Below are 23,497 nucleotides of genomic sequence, written 5' to 3' on the forward strand. Positions count from 1 at the left end.
AATCACAGGTAATTTGTAGATACCATTTCATTTTCACGCTTGACATATAAAAGTAGTTGTGGTATAATATTTGTTAAAAATACATTTTTATAATTTATTATTATTATATAATTATTTTTAGATAATTATGGAGCTCATCAAAAATATATGCCTCATAAAAAAAATTAGAAACCAAAACTGTTTTTCAAGTATTAAGTAAATCCGTGTTGAAGATGCAAAACCCCCAGAATTAAGAAAATTTAGAGACATAAAAAAAGTTCTTAAATTTTTTAATATTTTCTTTGCAAGAAATCGTTGACATTTTAAAAATATATGCGTGATGTGCAGAATGTGTTCGGTTCACGCGATTGCAGGATTGACGAAACCACTCAACCACTTGCAGTTGTAGGTAGGTAGGTAGGTAGGGTGGTTGTCGTAAGACACACTTAGACCTTCAGCAGGTCCATTGTGATACCACTGGAGCTTATCCTTACTCTACGTGTTCCCTTTCAAACCATCCGGTTGCTTTAATAAACGAGCAGAGCTTCGTTAGTTTTAGATGGGCTATATCCGCTACATCGGTTAGAAATGCTGTATCGAGGGTGCGCAGCCTTCTCCTAGCTAGGCTTTCACACTCACATAAAAGGTGTCTGACTGTTTCCTCTTCTTTTGTATTTAGACAGCTTCTACAGAAATCGAAGTAAGGTAATCCTAACCTTCTAGCGTGGCTGCCTATTAAACAATGACCTCTTAATACACCTATAATTTTTCTTATAGATTCTCTGTTGAATCTCAGCAAGATCTTCGATCGGCCGCTGTTCCAGTTCGGCCATGTCTGTCTGCTTAGTTCGCATGTTGTGAGGTTTTGCCAGATTGTATTTACCTTTTTGATGGTTTCCCTGTCTATAAGTAATTTACAAGTGGCTATGGGCATGGGTATCAGCGCCTTATCCGGTTCGAGATCGAGCGTTGTACCGGTTCTTGCAAGTTCATCCGCCTTACAATTTCCTGCAATGTTCTTGCAGTTGTTACATGCTCAGTACTCGTATAGTTCGATAAGAAAGTGAAACCGGTACTCAATGATTATTTTTTGTTCAAAAAGTATATATATATATATAATTGCCGCGTACACCCTTTTGGTTGTTTGGCCGAGCTCCTCCTTCTATTTGTGGGGTGCGTCTTGATGTTGTTCCACAAATCGAGGGACCTACAGTTTCAAGTCAGCTCCGAACGGCAGATATTTTTATGAGGAGCTTTTTCTTGACAGAAATACACTCGGAGGTTTGCCATTACCTGCCGTTTCTTTTTGGCACAGAAGCTTGGACGATGGCAATATCCGAGGAGGCGTCCCTTGGAATGTTTGGAAGAAAGATTCTGTGCAAGGTTTTGGGACTTCTTGAGGTGCGTCCCCTATTAGATATAACAGTTTCTATCATTTTGGTAGTTCATGCACGGAGATTCGAATCTACTCACTTCCGACTGGTAGTCACGCACACACAAATTCGGCTACGTAAACCTTATATACAGCGTCCGGCACTCGAAGTATAACCAATTAAAAAGGTTATACATTTAGTTTGGAAATTACTTTTATTCAATTCAAAGTAAAAAATGTGTGAAAAAAAATACAAATTTAAAATCAATTTATTTTTGTTCGATATGACCACCTTTTGCCTTGACTATGGCTTTGAGACGGTCCAGAAACGAATGACACGCTACCCTAATGTGTAAGCTGAATTTGAGAGCCATTGTGTAGACGTTATGAACGTTGTGTTTTTAGCCCTTCTTAGTTCGCTCGAACTTTGTGAGACGGTGCCGAGTCCGGTTGAAACGTCCATGGTCTGCCACCGAAATGCTTATCTGCCCACGGCTTCAAAGCAACCTCCGGAATACTTTCCCTCGATGAAAACGATTGGAGACCGCCCATCTGCGATTACAGCGGCCAAAACCATTACCTGTGGCGGGTGCTGCCCCCTGGTGGTCAATCGATGACTCAAATTCTCGTACGAACGCGCGGTCAAATAAACCCTTTCGTTTTGGGAGTTTACGATTTTTCTCGTCAGAAAACACAATGTTCGGATATTGACCGCTTTCGGCCAAGCGAAGTAACTACTTCGCTCTCTCAAGTCTGATTTGTTGCTGCTTTGGTGTGAGATTATGCACCTTTTGAATCTTGTGAGGCTTGACTTTCAGATCATTTTTCAGTATGCGGCGGATGCTACGGTCAGATATTTTCAGTTCTTTCGCCATTTGATTGGCACTTCATCGGGTATTTCGCTCAAGTCACTTCTTCATTTTTTGAATGAATTCACGTGACGTTGCAGTCTTTTGATGACCACCTCCATGACGTTTCGCGATGATATTTACCAGTATCATTGTAACGAGTAATGATGCGATAATCAAAAACTTTATTTACTTTAAGGTGCTCGAGATCACGAAAATCGCTGGTTGTGATTTTCCAGCCCAATATAATTGAATCACACTTTTACGTTTGAAATCCATTACTGATTTCCTCTTTTCGCGTTTACTCTCGGCAAAATGCTTCCGCGCGCTTGTAAACAATACTGTAGGACAGCGGTGTGAAGTTGGTTACACTTTGGGTGCCGGACCCTGTATATTTATACATATATATACTACTATATAATTGATGTTGAGTGTTTCGCGGAGCTCTTCCTACAATTTGTGGATGTTTTCCATAAATGGGGGGACCTACACTTTGAGGTTTAATTACCAGCTACCACTATTAGAAAAAAAATGTTTCTCATCATTTGGAGTGCCAAACTCGCGAACTACCGAATGGTAGTCCCTCACCTTGCATATATTTCATTTCAGCTGTTGACTGCAGCACAAATTTAAAGCAATGCCCAGCTACAACTATAAACTCTCTTACAAATTGCTAAGAACCAAAAATATACACTCTTTATAAAACAACAACACATTCAAACAAACCAGTCGACTCGATGCAATTCAATTTACACTCTTTGATTGATTGCTTTCTTAAAATTCATGGCATTTTAAACATTTTAAAAATGGCCAAATGCAACTTTTGAAATTTTCTAAAATACTGATATGAAAAGCAGTTCACGTGAGAATCGGGATGTCAAAACGAAACAATAAAAGTGTCACTTTAGTAAAATGGAAATGAAATAAAAAAGAAATACATTGAATTACGAGTACAAATTGAAGGAGAACTCATAAATGTGCGTCCGATTATGAAGAAAATTATTTTAGTTCAGTCAAATGCCACAGACACAGCGCCCATCGCACTTTTCCCATTATTAATCAAAGGCAATATGGAAAACACATGTTCGGGCACACACTGAACCGAAGCACTAACCCATGCGTACATTTTCCATATCGCACGAAAATTGCTTAAATCGCGATAGACTACAACAATAAAATGTACAGACATATAGAGCGGATAAGTTAGAGAAAAGTAGGGAAATAAAGGAGCACAACTGACTAAGTATGAAAGTGGTAGGGTCGTCAGCAGACCCGGTCACAACTACAGCCATAAGATACACTCACAGTCATCTCACTGCACACGCATTCATCTACTTGGACTCTTATTAATGTACCGTATTTGATATGCTCGTACATATTTTCTTGTATTGGTAATATTTTTAGAAACGTCATTTGAAGCAGTACTCGTACACTCACTATCCCGAAGGGAAGCTGTCAGTGTCAGATTCGGTGAAAGCGTTGATTGACGTATTCAAATTAAAAAATGTTGATGTTGATGTTAATGCAATTGTTGTTATTGTTGTTGTTATTGTGGATGATGGTGATGATGATGAAATTCAAAATCATTTAAGTAAATGTGTATTGAAAATTTATTTGTAAATCATATGACAACTAAAAATAAATAATTCGAATGTAATTTGGGCACGCAAAATGGCATGCCGATGCTGATGTTTATGAGTATATTTTAGAATACTCTGTCGCTAAGGTAAAACTCGGAAACTGTTTAAAGTGAAGGCTGTTTTCTGATTTACTGAAAATGTTTGATATTATTTATTTCTGCTGGAAATTTGAAAGCTGGAACTTTGTTGATAATCTAAAACCAAGCTAATGAGAATGAGGTGAAAATGCTCTTAGAGCTGCTGTGCGTCAGAGCAGATGGGCCACCTGAGCCACCTCCATTAAAAAAAGTGTTCAGAGACCTTACTTTGCATTATATCAATAAACGAGTTCACCTCGAAACTTGAATTCCTCTCACAACTCTTAGTAAGCCGATCCTCACCAACTGGACGGCTAGAAGCTGCACTCGTTCTCGTTCGCCTGAAAATCAGGTGCGTTACCGAATCGGCTTAGATATACATACGAGGTGTGTTCAAAAAGTAATGCGAATTTTGAATTTTCGCAGGTTATGTTTATTCGAATTTCGATATTTTTGTGGCGATATGTTGGTACTCATGTCTCTCACTAATACCAACGAGTTCGCCCATTTTGATTGTTCAGTTAATTGTTGACAGCTGCTTTGCTTGCACGTGTTCAGCTCGTCTTCGATTTTTATCTATTCAAAAAGATGGATCAAAGAACTTTGGATACAATTTTGTGTAAAAAACGGAATTAAGTGCGCGGATGCATTCCGAATGTTGACTGTGTCATACGGAGAAGCTACTGTGGACCAAAGCAACATTTATCGGTGGTACGAAATGTTCTCAGAAGGCCGAGAAGATGTGAACGACGAAAAGCGTGCCGGACTTCAACAACAGACGAAAAAATTGATGAAGTGAAGAAAATGGTATTGGCCAATCGTCGAATCAATCGAAAGCAGCATCGCATGAACGTTGCTAATGAGATGTGGGACCCTGTCCGCGACGACCCAAATTTTCTCCAGATGATCAAAACTGCTAACGAATCGTGGGTTTATGGTTATGACGTGGAAACGAAAGCTCAGTCATCTCAATGGAAGCTGCCGCACGAAGCAAGACCGAAAAAAGTGCGCCAAGTTCGGTTGAATGTAAAAATTTTGCTTGCCGTTTTCTTCGATTGCAGGGGCCTTGTGCATCATGAGTTCTTGCCACGGGGTAAAACGGTCAATGAAGAATATTACGTGCAAGTTAAGCGCAATTCGCGCGAAGCAATCCACCAGAAACGCCCGGATTTGTGGAAGAACAAAAATTGGCTCTTGCATCACGATAACGCCCCTGCTCACACATCGTTGCTTGTGCGCGACTTTTTGGCCAAAAACAACACACTAATGATGCCACAGCCACCGTATTCCACAGATCTGGCCCCCTGTGACTTTTTCTTGTTCCCGAAACTGAAGGGGCTCATAAAGGACGACGCTATGCTACGATTGACGAGATAAAGACGGCATCGAAGGAGAAGCTGAACAAGAAAAAAAAAATGATTTTTTGCAGTGCTTCGAAGATTGGAAAAAACGTTGGCATAAGTGCATAATATCTTATGGGGATTACTTTGAAGGGGGCAAAATAGATATTAATGAATAAATATATAATTTTTGAAAAAACACAAAATGCGCGATACTTTTTGAACACACCTCGTATAAACACTTTTACTTCTGCAGGATTTCGTAAAGATTATAGGAAATATTTTTATACTAGGTTCATCAAAGATGTGTGTGGCCTAGCGTTGTCCTGATGGAAGGCGACGCCCTTTCTGCTGATCAGTTCTGGCCGTTTTTTTTTCGATTGCTTGCTTCAATCTCATCAGTTGTTGACAGTAAAGTGTAGAATCAATCGTTCGAGCAGGGTGGAGCAGCTCATAGTGGATGATTCCTTTCCAATCCCACCAAACACACAGCATAACCTTTCGAGGCGTCATCCCTGGCTTTGTTGAGCTACAGTGCCTTGGCGATGTCATGTCAGCTTATGTGACAGTCCTGGTCAATCTTTTCCATAATTTCATCGACTTTTTCAACGATAGGTGGACCGGAGCGAGGTGTATCTTTCACATCGAAATTTCCAGAACGGAAGCGAGCGAACCATTGTTGTGCTACACGAACTGATACAGCATCGTCTCCGTAAACAAATTTCATTGGTGGCTTGCGTGGCATTCTTCCCTTTTTTATACAAAAATTTCAAAATACAGCGAATTTCTTCATTATTTTCATTCATTTTTGAACAGCTATAACTTTTTTTTAACTTCTCCGAATTTAATTTTTTTTGGTTAAGGGGGTGGTAGGGTTTAGCGCTAAAAAAAAAACACTTTTTTTTTGAATTTTTTACAGAAATATGGCTTAAGATACTTTAATAAAATCAGTTGCATGTTATTGTACATCTTTTCAATAAGTTTTTAAAAAATATTAATAAAAAAATATTGACAAATAAGCCCGTGACAGAGTTTTTTTGGAGATATGTTTTTCGAGAGGTGCTCTGCGGTACCAATCGGCATTCGTCGTAGAATCATCTGAAACTAAAAAAGTCGAATTTTTCAGTTAAAGTATGACGTTTTTCATTTTTGTAGTTTTGGTGGCAAAAAAACGTAAAACGAGCGTTTTTGGAGAAAAATTTCGCCTTATTTGTAAGTGAAAAACAACCTTAAAAAAAAAAATAAAAAAAAAAACAGTGGGGGGGGGGGGGGAGGTATTTTTGATTTAGAAAACTTGTGCCAAATTGGAAAAGAATCGGTTGAATAGTTTCGGAGTTGTGATTGGCACCGACTTTTAAGAAGTCGTTTCGGGAAAAACGCGTTTGAAAAAATGACTCTGAGAAATTATCGATGCTCCGCATTCGAGGTAGAGTGCCTACAAAGGCTATAACTTTGAGAGTTCTGCTCCGATCCACTTAAAATTTTGACACAACATTCTTGAAATGATTTACTATAAGATGAGTGAAGAAAAAAAATTTCGATTTTGTGACCCTACCCCCCCTTAAATGAAGCTTAAAATGTCACCTTTCTAACATCATATGATATGACACAATGTGATTGGTAGCACTGGAGATAGATGACTCTAACGACATCTATTGACAAAATACGAAAAGACTTTTTCGACTACCCAATATAACATGGAACAATTTTCTTATGAAATAATTCAGAGAGCCCTTTAGAATATTAAAACTCATTGGGTTAATTTTGCATCACCTTGCATGGATATTCAAATTATGTATATTAGCTATTACTCTCAAGAGCACCGCTAATGCTTCGCTAAGCCAATACTCCGTTATTGCCTAAGCCGGCATGTTTAGATTCCTACAGAATAGTAAAGACAGAAGGTTAAGACCGCTTGTGGCACTAACTGAGAATAGCAGCTTGTTTAGTCTGAGACTATTCCGACTCATGCCTTACCTGAACAAGATTGTGGCTTCACAAGCTTGCCTGTATATCTACTTAATTGCAAAAGGTAGAGCAGGGGTCGAAGCTTCTCATCCGTACACCGATCAATATCAATTGGTGTGATACGCCAACATAAGCTAAATCGAATTGAAACCAATGAATGCAAATGGATCGTAACTTATTTTCAATTCACATAAGTTTTCAAGTTCCACAGTGCTTCGAATCGTATTTTTACATCACAATGACGGGGAACTGCCAAAACTGTTGTAAAATTTAATAAATTCAAATAAAATATAATCACTCCCAAGCACAGCGCAATATGTAAATGGTTAGTTATTTTAGCTAATTTAAGAGGACCGATACCTTTAAAATTTGGAAAAAAAAAATTTTTTTCATAAAATGTTAATATAATCCCTTAAGAATATGTCAAAAAAAATTTAGAACGTAAATTTAAGTATTTCTTATATTATAGATCGTCAACCGTGAGGACTCTATTCTTTGCGTTTGAGCGCTGGGAGAGGAATTTTCATGTATTCAAACTTTACGGGCGTTTTTCTCAAAACTAATATATATTTTTCGAGTTGCTGTACACGATATCTCGAAAAGTATTGACCGATCTCCCTGAAATTTTGCACACATCTTTTTTATGCTATTACTTTCTATTTGAATTTTGAAAAAAAAAATAACTTTTCAAAAAAATAATTCTTTCGAAGCAAAAATAGTAGGAAAATTCGCCTCCAAATTCATTTTTTTTGAAGTATTTTATTCCCCGAATTTTTTTTTTCATTTGTTTTTAATTCATATTGAAATAATGACACTAATAGACAAAAAAATTTTTGGTTTTCTGTATTCAGGTCACTGACGCCGATGCTATAATGCCCGCCGATTGAGAAGTCCCGCTGCGACCTTCCTGGAAGAATTGAGTCATTTTAAATGATTAAAATAAAAAAAAAATTTATATTATTTTAATGTAATATATAAATGAACTGTATACCAATTTTGAAAAAAATATATTGACTTCTGCATTTTAAATAATTTTAATGAAAATAAGGGAAAATATGGCCGTTTACAGGTATCAGTCCCCTTAAAAACGTTTCACTGCAGATACCTGAAACGATTTCGCCTGTCCAAAAATGCCTTTGAATTCGTTCTACAGAAAATAAGTTTTACAAAATCAGATGCCAAAGCGTTGTCTTCAGAGCTACAGGTTGCAGCTACACTTTCACTTATTATTAGCGGTGGGTACCAGCCAACCAGTGTTGGCAGCGACTATTTCATCAGTATGGGCTAGAGCACTGTTTCGAAGTTCTTTCCTGAAAGAAATGGAAACGACGTTAGGCCTGCAGTTAATACGGTTTGCGCCAGAAGATTCAGATCACGCAAGGAGTGATTTGTCTATTTGCGGTACCTTTACCTTGTGCGGCATTCGGCAGTTTATTTTTTGCCAAGCTAGGGTTGTTAGCCATATACTCCGCCATGACATCTTTTTGGGTGGGGTTGAGCTTATTAAAGTTCGTCTTTCAAGTTTTTACAAAAATTATGTTTAATTACATATTTTTACAATTTATTTACATTTTTGGTTAAATTCGATCTTTACGAGCGGCTGTCGGTGCTCAAATGACAGTACCCGTTCACATATCTCATAGTACAAAATAGGCATTTTTGAATGGTACGCAATGGTATTCGAAACTGATGTGATGATTCGAGCCCAGTTTTTTGCATTGATTTTTCTTTGCTTCGCTGCACGTATTTCAGTATATCTCGAAAATTTATGTGAATCCCACCAAGAAACTGTCGAGGATTTTATTGAGCATAGTCTCAAAGGTGAATGAAAAATTAAGAAAAATCTAAGTATTGCCAAAAGTTAAAAAGGAATAACTTTTTAAAAAGTATATTTTATCCCAAAAAATTAAAAAAAAATTATAAAAATACAAAAAGAAACGAAGATATTTCACTTCACTTCATTTCCACACATTCTACACCAAAGCTTTCGACATTGAATAAATTTTAATATTCTCAGGATTTTCAAATTTTTTTATTATTCCATTCCGTGTATTACCAATAAATAAATTTTCAGAAAAATTTACCGTAACGGCCATTATATATCTGTACCATTCACATCTGTGATGTTTTCGCAAGATTTCGTAAGAAACATCAGTCGAACGTTTGTAGTCTTTCCTTTTCAGTGCTGTGCAGTTGTAAATAATGCACTTTTTTCTTCTTCACATCTTCAGCTATGACAATGACAGTAAGAAAAAAGATTTTAGTTGGCTCTAAGGCCAAGAATCTCTTATCATAAGAGGGACAAGTAAGCCTATCGATTTCACGTAACGAACGGTTGGTTCCACACTTCACAACTATTCGGATCATATGACTCTTTATATAAGTGGCGCAAAATTAATCACTTTATCCCCAATCAATTTCAACACTTATGAACTAGACAACTGCAGTATACAAACAGGCAAGCAATGGAGCGGGGATAAAGATCAAAATAAAGATTTCTATCATTCAAAATACTTTTCTTCTATTTAGTAAAAGTTATTCAAAAACAAAATTCGATTATTAGTTTTGCGCCACCTTGTATTTAGTTTTAAGGTCGTCATTGGTATACCCATTATGGTACTTCCGTGGATGCTTTCGGATCCAATTCCTCAGCTTAATAGATTATTTTAATGACTTGGTGATCAGGAACCCTTGTGAATTGAACGCTACAAAGGTCGGCCTTCTCATTTAAAGATTCACGACATTCAGTAATTGTGCCATCGCATAAGTCTAAAGCTTTCAAGGCAGCTTCATAGTCTAAAGAAATATATCGTATACCTGCTTTTTCTCATTAGATCTTTAATCTAAAGGGTAACGGCGATGCCCAATATATCCAACTGGTATGAACAAAAAGTTCGAACCATCTCCAAATAAGTTCATCGAATTAAGGTTCCAAATATTAAGTCTCTCTTCCAGCGATAAGTGTCATCCAAAATCCCTTAGAAGCCGAGAAAGACGCACTCTGCTCCTTACTGGCCAAGTTGAGTTCAAATTACCTACATGAATCATATCTGAGACAATTTCAAAACTGAAGCCTTTTTATAAAACAGTAATTTTAACTATATTCATGCAGCTACAAACATCATACGGATGGTAGTTTTGCCAAAGGAGAATTAATTGTGGTTACGAATGATTCAGTAAAATAACTAAAACAAAAGTCGGAAAAACAATGAAATATGTTAGCTCACCTGTCAGAAGCACTCTGGATGCGCTCACGGAATATATGGTTTCACAAGCGTACAAGCATGCCAGAAACGGCTCTAAAGCTTAATACTTTCTAATGTTTTCAAAAACAATGCAAATTTCAAATTGCGCGTGGGAATTTTTACTGGCGCACCTACCAATACAACTAAGTAAGTAAACAACTAAGAAACTAAGGCAATTAAGGATCAAAGATTAATCAGCGATGCAAGAACAATTTAAGAGCAACAAAATCAGCCTCCTATTAAAATAGTTTCACCAACGCCTGGTGGGAACATTACACATAAAACTGCAAATAAATGCTAAAGAAACTTGGTCATACCTGAAAAGCCCACAAAAAGCACAAAGTAATCAGTTTCACTTTTTCACACCACTTCACTACAACCACCACCACACCCGTATATGGTGAGTACAAGAACAATTGTCTATACGTTGACTAAATATTGCTTACTTTAAGTTGTGCCTTTGGATAATTTGATGTTTCTGGTGTTTTCTGTTGCTTTTGTTGTTACTGCTGTTACTATTGTTGGTTCCGGTGCTACAATGGCACATTAGCAGACCGTAGCTGGAAAAAGATCAGTGCCAATGACAATAATGTTGATGGCAAGAAAGTGAACTCCCAATTGGAAATGTGGATAAGTTCGTATGTATAAGTAACGGGTGTTTTTTTTAAATATAAAAATATATTTGTCAAATGAAGTGCCCAAAAATTGTTTCGCTTTTGATATTAATTTCTAGGATGTTTTGCGTGTTGGTGAGGAGAAAATGGAAGAGTTCAAAGTGGTATTCGAAATCTAACGATCGTTAATCGCGGCTGGAGAAATACGTCGTGCTAATAAGAAAGTACTAGGAAGACTAATATCTAAGCCTGAGCGCTCCTCTGGCATTGATAAAAATGGGAGCCAGGAAGTCTGAATATTAATCACACGCAAGAGGAAGAAAGTTTAGTCTCAATACCGGGGTTATTTCTCTTAATATTCATCCTCTAACCGCAGAAAAGACATCATGTTATGTTTGGTCTCGCCGCTTGGACTCTTCTCAGGTAGTGTACGGGTTGCGCCGAGGGTAGCTCTAGAGTCCAAAAGCAAACCACACTTTGCACTGCCAGTTCGTCACACACACTCAATTCAATGCCCCTCTGAATTTATACCAAATTAAGCTTAGTCGTAAGGTATTCAGAGACAAATAAGGGTAAGACACGAAAGAGAAGTCCGGCATTCATGACTAATTTCGAATTCACCGTCAGTTAGCCTATGACACATGCCGAATGCTAATAAGAATATAAATGCTTAGATTCTCAAAGTGTATTACACTGGTCAGCAGCTAAGTGACGACTTCTTTAATGGTGGCTGCCGGCTACCTCCGCCCGAATAGCTCTGCTGAGATCCGAAAAGCTAAATTTACATTTAAAGTGGAGTTCTTGAAAGTGTTACTACCTCAAATACCGATACTTGCTCTGCACCCACGATTTACCAGTCATTCAGGAAACTATCGTCGGAAAGTTTACAGATGACACCGCTGTTCTCGCTATTGACTCTAACCCCCAGAAGGCTTCACTTAAACTCTAAATAGAATTTAATATTTTTGACTTCAACGACTTGACTTCAATGGATAAAAGATTGGCGAATAAAATCCAATGACACAAAATCAGTTCAAATAATGTTTACACTCAATCGAGGCATTTGCCCTCTCGTGAAACTCAATAATGCAATCATAACCCAAAATAGTGTTACGAAATATCTTTGTATACACATCAACAGCAAGCTTACATGGAAAACACATATTTTCACTAAACGTAAAGCACTTGGAATCAAATTCTGAAATCTATAAGTATACTGGTTACTAAATCAAAATTCTGAGGTTTCTGTCAAGAGCCAGCTCTCACTCGGCAGTGCCATATTAAAAGCGATATGGACCTACGGCACACAGCTCTGTGGAATTGCAGCCAATTTTAACATCGAAACACTCTAAGATTCCAATCAAAATAACTTAGAATGATTACAAACGCACCATTTTATTTCACGAATGCCCAAATCCATCGTGATCTCAAATTTCCCAAAAAACCTTAAGAAAAAAAAGCTTGCCACATCACACCGTAAAAGATTCCAATCGTACCCAAACCCTTTAATTGCAGAAATAACTCTCAATCCCATCTCCTTTAACAGTATTGTTAAATGTTAAAAAACAGATTGCAATAAATAAAAGGATAATAAAAAAATTTTAAGTTCTTGGTTTGCCCAGTTTTCATTCGTCAAGCGAATGAGAGAGGAGAACGATCAACTTGGACCCAATGTAAGTAAGAGTTGTTCAGTCCCATCAGCAATGAACTGAGTGGTTTTATTTGAAACTTACGCGTGCACACACGTCGTACAGTGCCAATCTGACAGCACCTCGACCAAATTACTTACGCTTAATCGTCTGCCTGAACAGCTTATTGTACGCTCACTCTTGTTCACTCACGAATAAACAAAAAAATGGAAGATTAGACCAACACTCATATAGGATCCAAATGGTGCAACAATTCAAGTCATTCGATCATCGTTTGAGTTCCACGTTCGGTGAAGAGGGTAACAATTAACGCCAGGTAGCAGAAAATTTTAATTTATAGCTGAATTAGGGAAATTAGTACATATTTGGGTTTCGAATCATCTCACGAGAATATAAAAAAGACGTCGTTCCTAGCGCACATGGCGGAGGCATTATTTGTTCAGAATGTTTTGAAACTTAAAATGAAGCTAATATTATCGTCACTTTTGAGCACCACAGCCAAATTGTTCACAACTCTTTGGATCACCACTAATCGTTCAAGTCTAAACGAATCCAGAAAATAGTACAATATGCCGTTCAGCATATGTAGTCATCACTTCATTAACCTCAACTCTTGGTAATTGAATCAACTCTTGAAATTTGTGTGTCAATTCGCCGCCTGCACCAAGTGAGTTAACTTGTTTGGCTCACCTGTTGAAAGCTTGTGAGAATCCTTTGCCTATTCTATTTGGAGAATTGTAAGCCAAAATTCAGAGTGTTCGGACCAGAGCTAACGTCGGTTATGCTGGAGAAAGTCCCGCAAAATCAGATCGACCTTAGTGGCATCACACGACGCAGTTTTTTATTTTTACAAAAAAAAAAACAAAATTCTAGACCTCAAAAAACACCCGTTTTATTATGTCAAAGCTTAACCTATTGTTACTTTATTTTATTATGTGAATATTTTACATACCTACATACATATTTTTACTGACGTTTGAGTGTTGAGCGATTCTGCTACTTGCAACTTATTAAAAAGTAATGACATTTACGCCGAAGAAAAAAATCATAAAATCTAAAGCGTTCCCAACACCTTTTGGTTCTTTTTTATTGCCTCTTTTTTATTTATCATATTTCTAATTTTGTTTTGTACCCCTAACTTATGGTGACTATAGAGTCAATCATGAACACGTCGTCTATCTAAGTAGAACGAATCACTGATGGTATACTTTTATTATTGTGTCCAATTTTGCCAACAACTTTGTCTTCCATATTGACTCTTCTAGGCTATAATTTTGTCTGTAGATAACACATGTGGGTACATATGTAAGCGGAAAAGTTAAAAATTTTCATGGTAAGGTTGTATCTTATTAGTTATTGATCGTTTTCGCACTAATTTTACTCTTCTCGATTCAAACCTTCACATTGAAATGTAGCGCGAAATGCTGAAAAAGACGCCAAAATGTCGATTCGTCGTCGTTACCAACTTGTTGTCCTCTGTATTTCGAATACGTACAAGAATTACGTAAACATCTTGGCTATGCCCTTATAAAATTCAGCTCTTGTAAGTATTGAAGTCAAATGACCATCGATTGCGTGCCATTTTTGCTGATTGGGCTCATTTAGATTTGGCATTCAGATTTATTGGAAAGAGTAGTAAAAAATTGGGCCATGTACTCGTAAGCGCCACAGAATGCGGAATGAGTTTTTGCATAGAAAATAAATTTACAATGCAACAGAAAATAATTTTACAATTTATTTATACGAGTAGTGAGTTGCGCGATTAACGTCGATTTACTGTTATCTCTGCTTTGCAATGATCACTTTCATTTTACTATTCAATGAAAAATTTTCGCTTTATTGAGCTTCAAATTGAAATATAGTTTGAGGGTAGAAAGGGGGCAGATTAGAGCAAAAGCATGCAGGAAGGGTCTAAAACTAAAACTACTGGACGTGCAGAGCGCTTGTTGCTCCGAAAATTAGATCAAAAACCCGAGAATTTCCTTGAGGAGGAGTCTGGAGTAACGAGGAGTCTGGTATTGTTGTCTCTCATCAATCAGTGCGTCAAGCCATACTACATTACAAATATCAGATCGATATCAGCGCGAAAGAAACCCGAAATGTACAAAATATAGGAAAATGCCTCTTTTGAAGAAGAGTCGCTAAAATACCTCGAAAGAATGCAGCAGCATTAAAAACTTCAATAATGGAGGAAAGGCAGAATATACCGAACGTATACGATATAAACAAATTGATCCATTCTATGAAAAAGCGCCTACAAAATGTTAAATATTAAATTAAACATAAAATGACGTATTCACATTATGTATGTATGTTGATAAAAAAGCCGGTATGAAAGTTTGTAAAAACAGTTCACTGACAGTGTCGAAATAGTTTTGTTGCTTCAGTTGTTGTTTATTTTATTAATTCCCTTTAAATGCTGTGAATAAATATTCATCAGTACAAAAAAGAAGTCAAAGCAGTCGAAAAATTGAATTTATTTTCTACAAGCGGACCCGACATACTTCGTTTTGTCAAATAGATTTTGAATGTAGCAGTTTACATTTAGGCCTTAAGACTTTTTACTCTGCTGACCCTCACACACCGCCCTATCATCATGGTGACAGTTCTGTTCAGGATAATTAAAGAAAAAGGTCAGCTCGGGTGACCTAAGTATCTTCGCATCCACGAACTTTGGCCACCCTTTTGGGACCCACTAAAAACCCCGACTGGGATGTTGCCAGAGGGCTTCAAACTAAGAGGGGAACTTAAAGTTCAAACCTGATTGAAAAATAAGCTAAAGGGATAGTGGGAACCTAAAGGTGACAAATATTTATAAAGTGGGTGCTTCAATGGCAAAACTTAGAGGTAATTCATTATTTATTATTATAATTATTAACATAGAGTTAATAACCGATATAATAAAGAATAATGAAATAAAACTTATTTAAGTATTTTCAGTAATCGCTTTATTGTAAATCAAATAAATCATAATTATTAACAAAAATCTGTTTTTTTTTATAGTAGTGCTGGTAAATATACAAAAAAATCTGATGGTTTTCCAATACTGGAACAGGCAACATTCCATGTGAGAAACATGGTTTTTCTAGATTAATTCATAAAGGTCATCTTTTGCTATTCTTAAAATATGTTTGGATTTGTTCAGCCCTGCATGATTATTCTTAGAATTTACTTAACTAGTTTTATTTATTATTTGTGAATATAATCATTCCTTAACTCGTTCTGAAAGTAAAACAAAAGAAAGAATATTGCGAGGCCAATCAAATCTATAGCTCTTACATTTTTTGATTTTCCAATTTGGTCGGGTTCACGATATTATCACTTTTGTGTGAACGCATTAGACCCTCCAACACGAACACGAACACGCACACACACACACGAACGCGCAATATTTGTATGGAAAAAAGAAAAGGGCTGTTTTAGGGGTTTCCCGGAGATTATTTGAATTTTTCTCGCCGTAAAAACCATCCTTGGACTTCAAGGAACATCTTAAAATAAGAATTGTTAAGATTGGTTCATGCGTTGTTGAGTTATGCGCTTACCAACACAGTTTGCAATTAATTTTTATATCATAGATGACAAAATTCCCTCCTAAATGTATGCCGGATATCATATTAAAAAAAAAAATGCCATGAAATTATCTACCAGATTATATATATACCCGATATTATACACGTAATGAGCTGTTGTAGACTTACCTCGCAAGCTACATGCATACATATTTACGTACTATGCCTACATATGAAATGAATCACAGAAATCTTTAGTAAAACTTTTCAAATTCATCTTCGTGCTGACCGAAATGCGTTGAAAGAGATGCGTGTGACAAAATCGTTGTTTCTTTGAATAAATCATTACTTTCAAATTACGATCACTTTTCAAAAAAATTCTCTTCAATTATATATTCATTTGTATGAATGTGTGAGTGTGCAACGTCAATGGAAAGCTAAATAATTGACATATTCATCACCGTCACAAATTCATAATAATCTCACCTTTTTCTCTCGAACAAACAAGCAAACAAGCATACATACATACGTACGTACATATTTTTAACACAATTTAAATTCATTTTGGTATTTTTTTGCCACATCAACTAAGCGGTGTAGTTGTGGTCGGTCAACAGCGACACAACACCCCAACACACAATACTAACAACAACGTTATTCACACCATATCACTCCCGCGATTGCAACAATACAATCTTTTGTGTAACAATATGAAATCTTAATAACAATTACAAACTACAGTATAATGAGCATCTATCAGCATTGTCATTTAAGCCACACATCGCATCGTCGTATTTATGATGAGATGAAAGGTAGAGCTCAGAGGTTTCCACCGAGACCCAGTTAAGCAGATGCTCTGACATTTATCATGACGATGTATTCATATCAATCAGACAAAGCGAATGAGTATATCGCAGATGGAATTTCAACATGCACAAATATGTTTTGTAGGTATGCCTGTATGATATGTATGTGTGTATGCGTGTATGAATAAATATACTAAATATGTACACTTACATTAACACATATTTTTTCATCCACATGCATACAAATGCCCACAAAAGCTTACTAATTTCACGCGTGTAATCCTGCCTAGTGCTACGTGATCGCAATCAATGAGATTTGTGTCCGAACATTTCATTTTGTCATTTGTTAATTGTGAATGAGTATGTTCGTAGCCGCGTAGATATACGGGTATGCTCGTATATACATATGTATGTGTGTATGCGCAGAATGAGTACTCGTAATATACTTACTGATATTTATATTGGTATAATTGACATTAAAGATTCTTCGGTGGAAGCTTTTAAAACTACTTAATAAAGCTAGAGATGCCTTTACCTCAGGTATTCGAAAGAGTGTGAATGCAGAGTTGCATTTTAGAAGGAAGAGTACTTAACAAACCTAGTTTGACCTTTATCTAAGAAACAATGCACAAATATGTTTATTTAAAACTACGGCAAGAAAATTTGCTTCAAGGTGCTAGAAAATTACAAATTGAAGATGACTTTCGCTTCTATAAAGATAGCACAAGTCACAAATAGTACAAACATGGCTAATATTGAGTTGGGGAAAAAGATCATAGCGTTTTTATATTTTCTTTTATTTTATAACGATTTGTTTGCTGTTTGGCACAGGGAAGTATTCATTCGATAGGACTCTTTCTGCTCCACAAAACTATGTTAATTGTAAAGGATGGTTAAATTTCAAGGGCCGATGTTGAATGTGAACCACACCTAAACGTCAAGTTTCTTTCTGCATTTCATTTGACATTTTCCAATTTCAGACTAACTCAATTTGAACTATGGAAAGATACACAATCGAGCAACGCGTTAAAGTTATTCAGGCTTATTATGAAAACGGGCGTTCAAATCAAAATGCATATCGCGCACTTCGAGATTTTTTCGGCCAATTTAATCGTCCAAATGTGCGTACAATCGGAAAAATTGTGCAAAAGTTTGAGCAAACCGGGTATGTAGGAGATGTGAAAACACCTGTGCATGCTGGTACAGCTCGTACTGCAGAAAATATTCCTGCTGTTCGCGATAGTGTGGTTGAAGAGCCGTCCACCTCAACTCGTCGTTGTGCCCAACAATTGCACCTCTTCGTTGATGAACATTATGAAAAAGACTTGCATTTACACGCTTACGAGGTGCAATTGACTCAAGAACTAAAGCCTCTTGACTATTTCAAGCGTCGTCAATGGTCAGAATGGTGGCAGGAAATGGTAACAGTGAATGGCCAATTTTCGAAGAAAATCATCTTCAGTGATGAGGCACATTTTCACCTCAGTGTGGGCGAATGGTAATCCAAGAGTGATTGCCGAAAAACCAATGCACCCACAAAGAGTTACTGTTTGGTGCGGTTTATGGGCTGGCGGCATCATTGGGCCGTATTTTTTTTCCAAAATAAGGCCGGCAGTTACTGTCTGATTGTCTGACTTAGACGTCAATAACATAACAAAGCACTTAAATCTGTGCGGTTAGATATAGTCATATAGTTGGACTGGATATAGTCATACTGCAAATGACCGTTAAACATGTTGGTAGTGAAGATGTGGCAATAAAAAAGTGCGGAAGCGGTAGCTGGATTCTGGATGAATCACCACTTCAACCAACCAACCAACTGCATTAGGGAGATGGAAAATTCCAATTTATTAAATGTGTTTTTTATGTAACTATTAAGTCACTCTGGTAAATAATTATACCGAAAACATACTAAACTGAGTTATAATCAAACAGTCATCGTTATGTGGTCGGGCTTCTTTCATAAGAGCTCCTTGAAGGCGAAGCGTTGGATATATAATTTAATAATTTTGTTTTATTTATTGAGTACTTACAGTAAAATACGGCACACATCTTACAGCAGTACCTACTAAATTACTCCATTCTTAATTTCTTGATTTCATTGAGCATAAAATCTATTAAGCTGTTTGCAATTTCAGAACTTACCAAATGCCATCGATACACCGAAAGCTTTTAATTTAAAACCACCACAGATAGACGTGTTAATCCCTAATCCTATATGAATGGTATTCACACAAATCAAGTGTAATAGTAGGAACACAAAGAATAATGCGAATAACGAAGCAGAAAAAAAAGTAAACCCGAAGGTATCACAAAGAAATCTGTTTTCAAACGAAAGGAAATAATCAATATTAGTGCAGGAGTAAATTGAAAAGAAGACAAACGGTTAGGACATAAAATTAAGTGCTCTAATACGAAACCACAGAGTTGAGGGATTTATAATAGTCAAAGGACGCAAAGCTGGAAGGACGCCAAGTTGGTTGGTAATTCACTCCTACGTTTGAAGAAGCCGTACAAAGTCTGAAGAACCGAACAAATGTGATACATATTTATGATATCTGGTATGCAATCGACATGTGTGGAGTAGTAAAGACCTAGCAGAAAGTATAAAAACAAAGAAACTATAATATAACAAATTCAGAAGGGAGAATTTAAACCCATAATTGTTGGAGACACGACAGGGATAATGTTGTAATATCAAAAAGATAATAAGTAGACAAATGAAGGGGAGTTATTATTACAATAAGTAAAATATTTACAAATTATCACCGAAGCCAAGGAATGACTTCGATCAGACAGAAATGTAACCCGATAATTGAATATTTGTAAAGCAAATATGAGCAATATTAATACGTCTACCGGACAAAAAGGGAAGTCATGTTCATACATACATACATACATATGTATTGAAGCAGAAAAATTATAAACAGTCGTTAAACAGGAAAAATGTAGCTACCTTCGGTGGCTCAAATTGTCTTTATTACACACAAGCCGCCGCTCATACATGCAGGCATGCAAGTACTAAGTACAAAAACATCACATCCCTGTAAGGAAGTCCACTGGCAACGAAGTGGTGCACCTCTAATAAATTTAGAGCGCTTGCTGAATTTTATATCGTGACATAGCAGACATCATGCCTCAAAAATTCAACGATTTGCGGTCGAATTTAGTAAGAACAGGATCAGGTGAAACTTTAAACACATTTGTTTGATTTTTTCACATAAACCGATTTTTATGTTTTTCACATTTTTATAAAGTTTAACGCCTTCTTAATTTTTGTCAAAATTTCACGTAAATCAATGTAAAACTGAGGGAGATATAGAACTTTGACTGAAGGAATTTATGATAGTAAGGGAAACTTAGAACTACTGCCATTTTATTAGCCTCAGGTGTTACTGAAAAAGAGCAGATCATAGTTTAATAGCAGGTAATCATTCTCAAGCTACACAAGGATTATTTTTTATAGTATTATTAGTTTTTTTTTTTACTATTCTACCATCCTATGAATCTATTGAAGCACTTTTATAAATTGCTGATTCAATTTGAATCTGCCTTTTTTATAGCTGCATTTAAGCATATTTGACCAATTTCGATAGTTCTGAGCCTGCGACCTTAGCGACCGTTCTGTAGAGCCCACAATTCGTCGTTTCATACATAAATTTGAGAATGGTGTCTGACGAAGTATTGCCTTTATGTTGCAGAAATGCAGGGTCGTTGGGGAATATTGGTGAAGTTCGGCACAGTGTTTGGTGAACAGAGCACTGATTTTGATGGGATCATTAAAATCATGTAGCATTGCATGGATTATTGTCAAGAGTTGGTAAGTATTCTGGCTAAAATTAAGAGCTTCAAACCAGATAGTCACTTTACACTGTTAAAGTTCGAGCGCTCTCAATGGAAAACACTTTACATATGTACACATACACATCTATGAGAAATCGTTGTCATAGTAGTCTCTCCGTAGATATACCATAAATACATAGGTACCATTCAAGAGAACCTAAGCTCGTTTCTTTACGCAGCTAAAAACAGTTTCAAATATGAAATTTTCAATTAAAAATTAAATATAATCATTATTTTTTAAAAGCTTGTATTTGAATTTATAAATTTGATAACTCATCCTAAACGAACCAATGCCGCCATATAAGTGGCCTGACAATGTTACTTACTGAATCCAGTGCCGAGTATATGCAGGAATTATCATTTTAGTATTTTTGTATTATATTAAGGTTGTATTATATTTACGATTAGCGGGTTAAGCATTTCCAAGTCACTTCTGTAAATTTGATTTCGAATTGTCATTTTTGTACTGTAATCTTTTGCCGTTTTGTCTACACCAAGCACCGTGAAATGTTGAAAAAGGCGACTACATGAAGCACTCCACATTATTCGCAGTAGAATAAAGAAAGGCCGCCTGGAATGTTTGTATCAAAAATTTTCGAACAGACGAGAAACGAGATTTTTGGTGTGTTTTCTCTCTCAAGCCAGAGAAAGGTATATATCCGAAGCGCATCATTCCCTAAAAGGATATAAAATACTGTAAATATGTAATACCGACTGTGTCAGAAGATATTTATTTAAAATTTGTTTACATAAAAGTATGTACAGAACTACCAGTCGCGAATTCGCAATAAACCGAGTAGTCTTCATCGTCGTCGAGTACAGCCTGGCATCTTCTTCATACTTTGAACCAGCTTTTCTGCGTAGCTCGTCGACAAACAGGACTTGATTTTGCGAACTTGAGGCACGAGTTGCTTTAAAGCATGGACTGCCCTCCCGATGCGTGTTCATAGTTCCCCACACATCTTCAATGAGGTTGGAGTGTGGGTACTGGGAAGGCCAGTACTGTTCTGTTGTTTTTCAATGCATTTTTCTGAGAGCAGTGGATATGTTCGCCCCTTTCAGTCGACGTTCGATGGTGTCAATACTCACTACGCAAGAATTGATTGTGCTTGGCGCAATCACAAAGAAGGGTCCCGCTTAAAATGTTGGACGATCTTTTCATCCTGCTTTTTTGTCGACACTCGCTTCAAGCCGCGCTCGGAAAAGTTATCAACGTTTTTGTACACCTTATACCGCTGATTCCATATCACAACAAACTTTTTTGATTTTGTAATCACTTTTGCAGCTTCGGCATAAGATAATTTCGGCCCTTTCAAATACGTGCATAAAAATACCGGCTCAAAAGCCTTCGCGTACTTCTCACTCATTTTTGTTTGGTTGCGTTTACATGAAAGCTTCGAACGATACTAACCTGAATTAGCACTGGCGTCGTAGCCCTTGAGTGGGAGTATTACGCAGCAAAAAGCAGAACGAAATATATCTTGAAGTTACAAGAAAAAAACCGTTTCTTTTCTTCTTCTGCGTGTATTTCTGCCATGAAAAAGCTCCTCATAAAAATATCTGCCGTTCGGAGTCGGCCACAAATAGGAGGAGGAGCTCGGCCAAACACCTATCAGAAGTGTACGCGCCAATTATTTATTTTTTTTTATTTTTTCTTCTTCTATTCATCAGATACTTTACTTGCAACTTGCTTCTTCGTCGTAAATTATATTTTATTTTTCCTGCAGGGATACCCACTGATATCCTTGCTTGCGCAACTGCTTATCATCACAACGCAGTCATTCACCACTCTGAAATGTATATGTGATTGTGTAAATTGCTGGCATTGGGGTCAGCTTTGAAGGTCACATTTCGACAGTTGTCACAACAACATATCCCCCGTTTAATAAATTTTATACAAGTATAGCACACGGATGTCTGAATTTATCAGTCTGCATGCATTTACTAAATGTATAAGTGTGTGTACAAGTATGCCTAGAAGATTATCACCAGCTTATGGCTTCAATTCTACACACACACACATAAATTGAGTAATGTCGATTTGGTCAATATTCAACTGAGGAAATCGATATTGCACACACAAATTGAAAAAATTATATTTATTCAAAATTAGTTACTTCAATTACTACCAGTGCAATAAAATCACGTACTTGTTGCGGTGAAATAATTTATAGCCATTCCAAATGGATTGAACGTGATAACCGCTGGTGTAGAGCAATTAGAATATCATCTCAATGTTTGGTGTGTGTATGGAATAGTTTTAATACGATTTTCTGATTCGTATGAATGGAGTACAGTCAATAGTGGATAGGGCCCGGTCAGCAAAGTTAACAAACAGTTGCGTATATGCCTTGGCGCAATGAAAAGATAAAACTATATTTTTAATTACTAGGGGTGCCCTTTATTTGGCAGGATTTGGCAACCCTGGTGTTGCAATCTGGCAACTGACAGCTGTATCGCAAAGTTTGACATTTTTTGGCTTTTACGTACTCAGAACGTTTTGAAATACCAGCGCTATTTGTGTTGTTTCCAGTAACTTAAAAGATTCATCTCGGTCCAAAAATGCAATTAAATCGTGAACATTTTCGTGCGACTATTTTTTACAAC

This window comes from Anastrepha ludens, chromosome 6, assembly GCF_028408465.1.
Source record: "Anastrepha ludens isolate Willacy chromosome 6, idAnaLude1.1, whole genome shotgun sequence".
Taxonomy (NCBI): Eukaryota; Metazoa; Arthropoda; class Insecta; order Diptera; family Tephritidae; genus Anastrepha; species Anastrepha ludens.